This window comes from Rhopalosiphum maidis, chromosome 2, assembly GCF_003676215.2.
Source record: "Rhopalosiphum maidis isolate BTI-1 chromosome 2, ASM367621v3, whole genome shotgun sequence".
In the NCBI taxonomy this organism is placed as follows: domain Eukaryota; kingdom Metazoa; phylum Arthropoda; class Insecta; order Hemiptera; family Aphididae; genus Rhopalosiphum; species Rhopalosiphum maidis.
This window is the reverse complement of record NC_040878.1, coordinates 8,754,941-8,767,394: the sequence shown is the minus strand read 5'-3', so window position 1 is coordinate 8,767,394 and position 12,454 is coordinate 8,754,941.

The following is a 12,454-nucleotide window of genomic DNA, read 5'->3' as shown; positions in this document are numbered from 1 at the left end:
ACTGGTAAAATAATCTGATGGATTCTAGTCCACGGAGAGATTACATCTGTGTATTGAGTACAGAGTAAAGAAACAAAATAATAAATATATATACAATGGTACAGGTGCTTATAAAAATATTTGCCCAAAAAATGTTTCAATCTCAGTTTCAACTATACTAGGAATTTTTTGCTTCTTATTTACTTATAAAAACACTGATTACATTTAACCGTTCATCGGTTCCATTATTGGTCAAGGCACTTAGAGGCTTTCAAAGAATCTGCTGATATTTCTACAGCTGGTAAAAATGTTTTTGGCGTCCAAAGTGACCAAGTTACGCGAAACAGTCCAGATGGAAAATGCATCCCTCACAATATTGTAAGCCTATTGTACACCGTATGGCCCTTGTATTGTTTCCTTGGTAGATATACTTTTGAATTCATGCGTACAATGAAAAAAAAAACAGCAGACCGCAAAAATCTGCCTTTTTCCAACATAATTATTAGGTAGTCTATTCAAATAAATACCCGTTGAATAATAAAAAAATATAATATGTATTGCAGAAATTTAATACTACGAATAACTGTAAATATCGACAGGCTAACCGATAGGTATTTTCCGGTTTCATAAAACGGATAAAATAATTATTTTGTTTGTGTTACGAGGGAGGGGAAAAGGGTGAGGCTACGAGGGCAATTAAATTGTTAAATACATCGAATATAAAGGAAAAATATCTTGACAGTATCATAAACCAGGAGTTGGTATTAAATTATAAAGTAATATAATACAATATGGGTAGGATTATTAGTATTGGATCTATATTCCCTGCACTATTTTCAGTTAACTGTTGTAGCAATAATGAACAATCTTAAATAAATCAGTGAAAATACATATATTGTTTTTATTGCGGTTTAAGAACCTTATGCTATTGTAGATACGACTTAAATTTAGTATTTTTGTACAAAACCTATCCAAAAAAAAAACATTTTGAACAAAATAAGAATATTTATTAAAATAATATTTATCAACGCACTATTTTTATTTTACTATTCCACGCACAAGACACAAAATAACGAATTTGCATTCGGCAGAACCAATATTGTGTATTTTTACCTTTAATATTAAGTGAACTGACCTATAACCAAACTTAAATTCAAGATTATTATCTGTGCAATTTTTAGTTTATATACTTCAAATAACGACTGATTTTTCATAATACTTCATTTTTCTGTGATATACATAAGCATTTTTTAATTAAAATATTTTATTAACTCTAAAATTTTATATTTATATAATATACAATATTTACTATATTCAAATCATACGTTTAAGGCTTAAAGGTACTTGGTACATAATGTATGTACTATATACGTTTCTATGTAGATATTTTTAAGCCTTTAAACGTCTAATGTTGATAAAGCCATAAAGGTAATGTAATATTGTATATTGTTGGAGGAATACAGACACAATATGACTATTGTCTATTTAAAAACCCGACCTTCTGAAACTTGAAATAAAAACCATTAACAATTAAAATATTACATAGTATATACGTGTTATATATATTTATTATGTGTTTGCATAATATTGCTGAATGATGGACGAGTACCTATTTTCTCTTTGGCGTTTGGTCCATGATGTTATTTTTAAATAATATCACAATGATTATGAAAGACTTTATTATTTATCTTATTTAATAATAATATAGTAAGTAGTCTATATACAAAATTGATTCATTTTAATACTCGTAATTTTTACCTATAAAAATTCATACTTGTCACTTATCGTGCTTAACTTATTAACATGTTAGTATACAAGTAAATAATCAACGGATTTACTGAATTTCCTATGATCATTTATCAACATAGTTACCACTATTGACCAAAATATGCTACTGTTTGGTGTTACGGTGAATTTAGTTTTCATTTATTTCTAATTTATTGTTATTTATATTATAATGGTGTGAATTTAAAGTGCCATAACTGAATATAATCCGAATATTTATAGGAGTTAAAAAAAATTATATATTTTTATTCGTTTAACAAAAAGATAAAAAGAAGTAATACGGTGATCCGCCAAAATGGTTGTTTTTAGCGTCGTAAAAAACGCAATTCCAAATGAAAAATAATTGCCAAAAAAGAAATGCTGTACCTATCGTAAACTAGTTTTTTTCCTAAAATGTTGACTCATCATCATTGGCCAATGATCACCAGAACATTCGATTCATTGACAGTTGAAAATGTTCATAAAGTTCCTATCTGGCATATCACACTCATAGACGATTCGTTTTTTTCACATCAAGTACACAATATATTTTTAGTTTAATATTTCACGTCTTTTATGTATAGACACTAGAGAGTGTGCAAACGCCTAAGGACATAGCTATGTATTATTTTTAAAAGACATGTAGTATTTATGTCATAATGCTTATGTTACATAATATTATCAAGGCTACGCATTAACGAGTTAAAAAATTAAAGCTAATTAAAAAAGTTAGATTACTTTGAATTAAGTTAACGAGTTCCTTCTTTTAAATTATCTTCTATACTTAAGATTCAAATTTTTTTTCATGATAATATTAATTTAATTTATTTTATAATCATGATAAGTTTTTTTCCTGACAAAAAAAAAATAAGGATTTTAAATATATTTTGTTTTAAACAAATATTATTGTTTTTATTTAGAAGTAACTATAAAATAAAAAGTGCATACCACTCTACTGTATAATAAGTTTCAAATGAGTTATTATAATATAGTTAAATAGTGTAACGGATTTGTTAAATTTGAATTTAATAATAATAATTATTTAGACGAAGATCCATTTTAAGCGGAGATTTTTTGTCAATTTATAGCACTAATTATATTTTTCATATGCTTTTTTGTATAGCTATTATATTAATTTATTTAACTGATATTATTTCGGTAGGTTGATTTAATTTTTGTTGAAAACATTACATTTATTATATTATTGATATTTTATTATTAAAATAATAATAAATATAATTTATAGCATGTTATTTACTTTTGAGTTAATACCACTTTGGCGTTAAACAGTGTGAATAAGTTCATGGTATAAATAGGTACGATCTAAGAATTAATCTGCATATTTTGAAAATTTAATTACGTTAAATAAAATACATAATATACATAATTTTATAAGTTCTCGCGACTAATATTTTTTAAATTATAACAAAATAACTAACATTGCTATTCATCATTTAAATATATATATCCAAATTTGAAATTCAATTTTTTTCCATAAAAAATAATTTTGGTTATGTATACATTTTTTACATGATTTAATTATAGTACGAACAAAAGGAATATTTTATAAAAATTGAAAAATGTATAATATTTTATTAAAAAATTCTTGTATAGCTTATAAATTTATATGATTTGATGAACATCATTACCTATATAAAAAAAATGTGTATATATTGTTAATATTTATTAACAGATATAAAAATAACTTATATATTATATGATACTTTCAACCTTGTGATACATTTTCTATCGATATATTTTATAATAATTTTTATAATTGTAAATTTCTTTGTAAATTATTTAGGTTAAAATATTTTTAAAACTATAACATGTATAAATTGATGTATACCATATATAAAATGATAATATATACATTTGGTGAAAATTTCAATCATCAATTTGAATTACGATAAAATAACAAAAGTCAGTTTTGTAGATAACTGGTTTAATATAAAAATTATAGATTCAAAATATTTTGTTAACTAATTTTTGTAAATAAGTAACTTTTAGTTCACAAAAAAAAAATAAAATTTTTGAACTTCAATTATAACAAGTTAAAAAATTAGTTAACGTAGTCGGCCTTGCATAATATTATAAAAAGAGTACTAAGAAGCTACAAGATATAATTATTAAATTATCTTTATACTTTAGTAGTAAGTATATTAGCCGCAAGTAGCTTGAATATGATATCCAGTGAAAAATATTCATAATTTTATAGATATACAAGATATGTATGACTTATGTTAAACACGTTTAATAAGCTTGACTTAAACGCCCAATAAAATTAAAAAAACCTATAACGGGGTGGTAGTCCACGTTAGGAATCATTACATTACTACATTTGAGTATATTATATAACCATATAGGTGAAGGATGAACGTTCTTAAAAATAACATGTGACAAGAACGTGAGCATAACCATTTTTTTCCTTTTAGGGTATTGTGTGCCTTTATTAGGTACGGTATTTTTTTCATATTATTATTTGGTCATTTAAAACATTTTTATACTTTCTAAGAAAATATGTTGCATTTTGTTATTTTTTAGGAATAATTAAAATTAATGCGTAATAATCACGTACAAATACAATTTCTACAGAAGTATGAAATAACGAATAGTTTTTCAATTTTTTTCGTTGAATAACTATTGAATTCTTTTATCTCTTAAATTGGTCATAAAATTTACACGCAAACATTGTTTTACTTGTTTTATAGCCAAAACCAAAATATAAATGTATAAGTTATTAGTTAAATAGTATTTATCATAAGGTAATGATTTGTTTCAGTACCAGCTGTATAAACTATAAAATGGTTTTTGTATTATAATGATAGGAATAGTTGTAGTTTGGAGTTGTGACCTGTGAACAATGGCTGTTTTCGTATCAACTTCAAAAAAACCTAAAAATTAAATCTTCAATTTATAGTATGCATTTTGGAATATGCGTTGAATTTAGATGTTATTTTTTGATTGATGGGACTGAAACGTTTTTTTACAATTTTAACGTAATTTTGTTTGGTATCTAAGTAATTCTTTAAACATCAAAAATAATTTTATAATTTTTTATGAATTATTTTGAAACATTTATCGGCTTTAAGTTTAAGGTCTAAATATGAATAATTATAAGAGTTTCAATGATTAAGTGACTAATAATAAAAAATGTATTTTATAATATCATTTAATGTGAAGAAATTAGTTAAGCCACAAACTTATAAAGACCACTTGATATGTATTTCAGTATTTGTGTAAAAATTACTATGTACCACTTTTGAAATTTGTACGATTTTAGATTTGATATCAAACACGCGTGTAGGTATTTTCTAACTACCTGTAGACTGTATAGGTACGTTGCATATGTGCATTATAATATCAGTTAAGTATACCTGTACGGAATCCATTGATATTCTGTTGACTGTATAATAATATAATATAATGTTATAATGACGTGCCGCATATGATAGTGCATCACCTATACAGATTGATTTGGGTTGGAAGCCACCACAAAAGGGTGTCTGGCTGCCGCATGTATTATTTTTATCACGGTACGCAACATGTTTTCGCATTCAAATTTGACGAATATTTGGTCCTTTTTGCCGGTACGTCTGCGCCCACCTCTACACACGTATATATACATTATATATACATAATAATATACGACTCGTTATATAATAAGGGATTGAGGTTCTCACGACCAAAGGTGGTATCCTTTTACCACTGTACTGCGCGACTACTGTAGGCGGAAACCGATTATACAATTTTGCACACAGGTCCTCGCAACTGTTGCACAATGGGCCAGGTAGTATGATGCGAAAAATTCCCTCGTCAATGGACCGTGTCGCGTTTTGTGCGCTATTCGCGGTCTTTGCATCATCCAATAACGCATCGTATTTTTGCGTAATTCCACCGAAAAAGGATATTTTTCCTTATATATTCGCGTTTTATTGTTATTTCTGTGTGCCCTCATATTAACCACCATGTATATATACATATACACACACTCATACACGTATACGCGCTCGTTGTGTGCGCTAGTGTTTTTGTGTTTGTGTGCGTGTGTGCGCCGTGAATATAATAATAATATACATATATATATATATACATTTATGTGTTTGTGTGCTTCTATATATATATTTGAAAATATCCCGATCGCGAAGGGCTACCGTCGTCGCGTGGGAAACGGATGACCCGACGCCCGACCCGATCCTACATCAGTATATGTATACATACACTTAAACGAGTTCAGGTATACGATGCCGACCGCGTTATGTATAATACATATATATTATGCATTGGTCTACTGTGAATATTAACATAACACTGGTACAATTTGCCAAAAATCTATAGATCAAATGCGCTGATTTATTTTGAAATGACATTTTCACACACATATACGTAAACATCATGGCGTGCACCATATGTACGAAAAAAGACGTTTTAACACGAAAACGGGACGAAAAAATGCATTTAAAAGGGTTCGAGTCTTTGAGATTTATGATATGCAAATATATAATACTTTTCAACGATGAGTCTGTGTAAATAATTTAAAAGAATATATTATTCTGCGCAATATGTGTGTATCGAAAACCCACATAATATGTATCGAGATAGAGATAGATAGAGTGAGACAGAAAGAGCATGGATTTGTGAAATGCTTCAAAACCACTAGAAAATTATATCTTTAAAATACAACATAAATACAAAGTAATATGGAAGGTACTAATATTAATAAAAGATAAAATAACTTGAAGTACTGGTATAATTTAGGTTGGGCATACATAGAAAAATGCATTATTTTTAGTTTACTATATATATATGGCTACATAACATGGTTTATTTGTTTAACACAAAGTTTTTATTTGATACTAATAAATAATAATGAATTCAATTTTAATACTTTTATTTTGTATTTTTAGTGATTTTTAATTTTTCACGTCTGTTTTATGATTTTTATTTTTTTAAATTTTTGTCATATAAATATTTTACACATTTAATACGTACATTTTTTGTAATTAATTAATGATATCTTCAATTTTAATTTAAAAATATTTTACACTTGATAGACTTTTATTTTTTAACTTTTCAAATTATTTAGTTAACTTATATTGCACTTTTTATGGTTTTTCGATCCATTAAATTATGACGCTAATTATAACATTACACAAAATGTCATATGTTATAATATTATTATAATACGGAGCTGTACATGTCCCTACACATAAACTGTTTACCTCCCGTACTAAGTAGTTTTCCAAACGGCTAGTTCAGTGCGGACTCCCTCGTACATGGTGGTGGTAGGGGGGTACATTCTTCTGTGGGAGGTATTCAAATCTGTTATATTATTTTCCAGATTTAGGGGTTCGTCGGGTATAGTGCGCGCACGCGCATAATATCTGCAGGTGATGGTTGTTTTTTTACTGTCGCTTAAAAAAAAAAAAAAACAGTACCCGACGCCACAACCAAGCACGAGCCTGTCTCGGCTCGTGTACAAGAATGGGGGACGTTTTAAAAAAAAAAATCTAGGTGGTAAAAAACACGTACACGCAAACACCATTCATTCGGTTTCCCCACCACCAGCATCGCGCGCGCCGCCGTCGCCACTGCTTTCGTGCGCATAAAATGTAGTTGAGTGGCACGAGCTCGGGATACATTCCCCCCATACAGTAAATAATAGTAACGATAAAAAAAATTCCGTACAACGTTCGAAGCTGGTTTTGACTTGTAGATGTATTGACGTTAACGTCCTTCTGGCTTCAGTATAATACGACATGTGTATAAAATGCGTTTTAATAACGCATGGCAATACTTTTTTTTTTTTAAGTTCTTCGTGTTCGATGTCAGTGTGTAAATAGGCAGAAACCAAATGCTTACTGTTTATTGAAACAGTTTGCTCGCGCAATAATTAATTGACCTATACCTTCTATTATTTATAAACATTACTCATGTTTATATATATATATATATATATATATATATATAATATATATGTGAAACTTCTCCCTTAATGAACACCTCTATACATCGAACCGTTTTTTATCGATCTCAAATCTGAACACCACTCTGAATAACGGACATATCCTAATAGCTGTCATAGTATCAATGACCGAGAATGCCTAGCACTTAGAGATTTCACTGTATTAACAATTATATGGGTGTATTAGTTTACTCTGAGTTTTATTTGACTATTATCAACACGAATATACGGTGACCAAAGAACATTTTTTACTTAATAAAAACAGTGAAAATGTAACGAATTATTACTTGGGGGAGTCCCTGTATGTATTACATTTAGTTTTAACGAACTATACATACCCTTTGGCCTCCATTAGTTTATGTGGGGGCTAAGACCCCTAAGACCTTGATTGTATTGTTTAGTAATAGCGTGCCACCAGCATAATGGTATTAATATAAAGTAAAATAAAATTAACCTAAATTGTGTATTGCGTCAAAAATGCAATTGTTAATTTTTATCAAACTTAAAACGGTTATTGTCAACCACTCGTATAAAAAAAAACAGATCGAGTAAATTCGTTTTTATAATGTTATACGAAATTTTAGCTCTTATACATGAAAGGGATTATCGGTTGCGCATATTAAACACACGCACATATGTCCTTTCCTATAGATACGCATTTAGAATATGCACATCTGCCCGCACTGGACACGGTATAACTGACGTCATGACCAGAAACCGTCGAACTCACCTGAATACATCGCGCGGTTCACATACAACTACAACCCTGGCCGAGAGATTTTTGGGTGCGAGTGTGTCGGTTTTTAAGGGTTGCGTAACGTTATGGGGTGGCAGATGGCCAATGAATATATATATATATATATATAAACGTATTTCTGGAAACCAGAAGTAATCCGACGCTGTTGCCAATTTTATTCACTCTTCCGGGTCCCCCTCAGTTCACGAAAAAAAGAACGAATATGCTCCCATATTCCCTGCATATATTTATATATACGACGGCTAAATCAATCTGCAGGCCATTTTTGTCGTCGCGGGTGCATAACACACAGAGAACTGAAGAAGGGCAACTATTCGACCGCTTTGGTCTAGGATATTAAACAACGAGTTGAAGCCAAAGCACGTCTATACTAAAACGTGGTGAAGTTATTATTACAAAGGGGCTACACATCAAAGGGCCTATACGAAACGTCATAATGTATAGTAATTGACAGTGACGTGATAACGCGATTCGAGTTAATTTTCATTTCTGGTATCAGACGGTTACAGATGGATCGTCCGTGGGCTTATAATATATTTGAACTAGAAGGTATCTTGACAATACCTCGTTATTTCTTATTGTTAAATGATGTTTTTTTTTTTCATTTTACTTTGACGTATAAATGTCAAGAACATAATATTTTAAAACGAATGAAATGAATGGCGACTAAATATGAAAACACCTTTATGAACTAAGATCAACGGTTAAACGATAATAGTTTCAACAATTAAAAATCTGTTAAGTTATAAAATATTGTCCATTATTTAATTATATTTAACAGGATTATAACTAATAAAATACATTATTAGTTTTAAAATTCCAGGATTATAGGAAATGTTTTACGATTGATGTATCACACTAATACAGCATTGTTAAAATTGTTTAGACACACGACAACGTTTTGACGAATTCTTGACGTTATACCATTAGTCGTTCGATTTTTAAGTGATTATTAATTGATATATTTATAGTGATTTGTTGATTTGTACAAACATAACAAATAAACTATAATGATAAAATACTTTTATACAATCATTAGACGGTAACCGATTATAGTCATATTAAAAAGGTACGTACCAAATTCCAACATTTGAAAAAAAAAATATGTCTAACAAATATCAGTTTTTATAAAATTAAATTAAGTCTGATTTCTTCGAGTAACTTACAAACAAATACTCGCCATGTAGCGGTAGCAGATCACGTAAACGAATATTCGGTGTTTAGTAATCGTTATTCACTATTTTCTCGCGGATTATCGGGAAAAATGACAAGAGTCTAAAAATGTAAAATATCATATTACCAAAAACAGATATTCGTTGGTTCGTGGTAATTATGGTCTATAATACTTATCGTGCAAATTAACGATAATTTAAGTATCATATGTACTTGTCAAATGCACTAGTCGTGGGAACATTATAGGTGGATAATATATAGAAATTTAAAAAACTTAGAAAACCAGTGCACAAATGTAATAAATTCGCGTTGATTCTCTATACTTTTTGAAAAATCAAAGTTCTCATCGATGACAAAAGTTCATACGTGTCGAACGTACCGGCCCGCGTCTGCAGTATATTATCGATTACTCGCACGTATATTATATATATATATATATATATTCGAACAGAAGCGTGCGCGCGTGCGAAAGTGAAAACTAATTATGGATAATATCATAGCCACGGCGGTGTTTCGAACCTTTTTATTTTTGATGATGGCCATCGTGCTCCCTCATATGTATATATATATATATATATATGTTTCGTATTAGGATACCACTACGACGATGCATCGAATAAAAATTAATTTCATCGCGAGGGATAAACTCGGGCGCCAACGGGTCGGTCTTTGGGATTCACGTAATTTATATATATATATATATATATATATGGGGGTCTGGAGCAGATGGAATTCGGTGGTCATCGTCGCGTAGTTGGTCATCGCTTGGCAGGAGGCCGTTTGGCTGTCCTGTATACACAGTGATACAGTGATCCTTTCAGTAAAAATTCGTTATTTCATCAGTGTTATATATTACACTATAATATATACGCTAAAGATATAATATTTTTCAATAATAACTATAATAATTACCTTTATATTATAATAGGTGAACACGTATTGTACAAGCCACCTTTTTTGGTGAATTTTTAGTACCGAATTTAGAATTTTAAATGACAATCTTGTTTATAGAATATGCAATTATATTACGTATTGTAAGGTAGAAATGGTTTGATTCTATAATTTAAATCTTGGATTGAATGGGACGAGTACAGAAGTGTTCTCTTCATTAAATGTAAGCTATACATTTTTCCTATAATATATAATGTTATAGTTGCTACACAAATACATAGTAAGTATTATAGTAAAGATTTCAGCGTTTTGCCGAACGACTTAAAGATTATCAAAAAGATAGACCATATTTTTCTGATATTAGGTTTATAAATATTTCTAAAAATATTTACTGTTGGAATTAAAAGTTAAAGTTATAGGTTTGAAAAATAAATATTGCAAACAAATATGTATATTTCTAGAGTTGTATATAATCTAAACATTCTCATTAGTATATACAAGCACTCTGTATATACCAATCCCGTGCGTTGAGACTGTATAGTGTATATAGTATTGCAACACAAGCACACGGCTAAACGAACACAGCGCAGAAAACTACTTTAACCCCTCGTGCGGGCACACGTTAGCCCTTTAATTATTGCAACGGCCGTCGTAGCTCGTATAAGGGACCTTCGTCGAGGGATCGAGATTCAGACGGTTTTGTATATATATATATATATATATATATAATACTCGTTTCTTTGATTCACCGAATATTTGGCGTGTTGTATATGATATATTATATTGGGTATGTGCGTGTGTCTGAATTAGAAACCGATCTCACTGTTGTATAGGTGAGATAATGAAACATATCTCCTTGGTCCGAAATAATTACAAAACGACCCGTGACAAATTAGACGGATTACACATCACGCAAAAGTGCCAATTAAACTATAGTTTTTTTCATTTTTACCGAAAAACTATCATTATGAGTTATAACGAATTATAGTGATTTTTATAATATTTCTGCGAATACAATACAATAATAAACGATGAGTCAGTGAAACCTCCCCTAACGGACACTCTTCTAAGTAATGAACACCTCCGAGTAGTGGACTAAATTTTATTTAGAAGTTTCACATGTTTCATATAATTATATAGTGTGCTTACTGCTTATGTATATTTATAATTTAAAGTATACGTATAGCCATATCATATGTACGGCTAGTACGAGTCACAGAACTTCGACTGAACTACAATAGCTAATACCATTTTATATATTTATTTTACCATATTTTAATATTATTATGTTTATACGTGGTTCAACATAAAAAAAGTTCTACAAAATAATTATTCTAACGTCTGTGTAAACAGTGCAATTCAGTGTAATGAGTTTTAGTAGCGTTTGTAAATTTTAACAAATAATATTTGTAAATTGTACTGACCGGTGACCATGAACAATATTAACTACTACGTATCTAATGACCACCTAAAATTAGTTTTATTTGTATATATAAAATTATATTTCATAAATAAAATCGTATATTAGTATATTACCTACATTAACAGTGGAAAACTGTTACAACTGAAACATGATGTATTATATTTACTTCACATGTTTTTTTTTAAATATATACTTATTAATAATAATAATAATGTAATGAATTAAAATTGTATAGAAATATAGCGGCAGGGACGAAAACGAAATACTCTAACAATAATATAAAATGAAGAGTTTTAATAGTTTTATAATGGATGATGATGTACTATAGGAAACAAATTGTTGTTTGAAAGTTTTTAGTTTTTATAATATCGTGTTTTTAATCTACACCCCATACACAGACGCTGCAGTATATATCATGTTATCATTATACAGGGCGCCATTAAGACATTATACACAACATCGAGTTTAATTCAAAATTACTGAACCGAACGCGATCATCCTT